This window comes from Rhinolophus ferrumequinum, chromosome 11, assembly GCF_004115265.2.
Source record: "Rhinolophus ferrumequinum isolate MPI-CBG mRhiFer1 chromosome 11, mRhiFer1_v1.p, whole genome shotgun sequence".
In the NCBI taxonomy this organism is placed as follows: Eukaryota; Metazoa; Chordata; class Mammalia; order Chiroptera; family Rhinolophidae; genus Rhinolophus; species Rhinolophus ferrumequinum.
This window is the reverse complement of record NC_046294.1, coordinates 83943355-83944192: the sequence shown is the minus strand read 5'-3', so window position 1 is coordinate 83944192 and position 838 is coordinate 83943355. Positions and strand designations below refer to the sequence as shown.

Sequence of the window (838 nt, the reverse complement as noted above, 5' to 3'; positions counted from 1 at the left end):
AGCATGAGAGATGAGGAGAAATAAATTAACATAAAGATAGAAATTATTAGAAAATAAAAACAGGCAGAGCATTTGGGATCTTGTTCCCCAGCATGTGTCATCAATTTGGCTCAAAGAAACTCACATAAAAAAAATAAACAAATAAATAAATAAAACAATAGATTTGAAAAAATCCTAGAGCTAATTTCTTTGAAAGTATCGATAAAATGGATAAACATCTTACAGATTTAAGCAGAAAACATTCAAATCATTAAAAGTGAGAAGTAGTTGCTTGCTTCGGCAGCACATATACTAAAATTGGAACGATACAGAGAAGATTAGCATGGCCCCTGAGCAAGGATGACACGCAAATTCGTGAAGCATTCCATATTTTTGCCACGGGGTCTTGAAAATTAATTTGGGGAACATAATCAATAACGTTGTGGAGATTTTGTGGGGTATCCGATGGACACATGTCCCATTTGGGAGACCACCTCGTGGATGATGTGGATGCCTGATCACTGCGCTGTGCACCTGAAGCTGAATGATAACGGATGCCAACTATGATTTTATATATATGTGTATATATATGTATGTATATACTTACAAGAAGCGGAGTACAGCATTAGGAATAGAGACAGTGGAAATGTAATAGCTCTGTGTGATGTCAGAGGGATAGTGGATGGGGGCAGGGGGGTTCACACAGTGTGAGGGATATAAATGATAAACGTCTAAGTATTACTTTGTCTTGTGCACCTGAAACTAATAAAAAAATAAATAAAATAATAAAATAAAATAAAATAAAATAATAATAAAATAAAAAAATTTTTTTAAAGTGAGAAATAGGTTTTATACACAG

General features: G+C 33.9%; 1 non-coding gene across 1 annotated transcript; it reads left to right on the top strand.

Moving 5' to 3' along the window:
- Positions 1 to 267: 267 nt before the first annotated feature.
- On the top strand, positions 268 to 374 carry LOC117031400 (U6 spliceosomal RNA). The gene has a single exon (XR_004424540.1). It is a non-coding gene; the product is annotated as a U6 spliceosomal RNA (small nuclear RNA).
- The last annotated feature ends 464 nt before the right edge of the window (positions 375 to 838 follow it).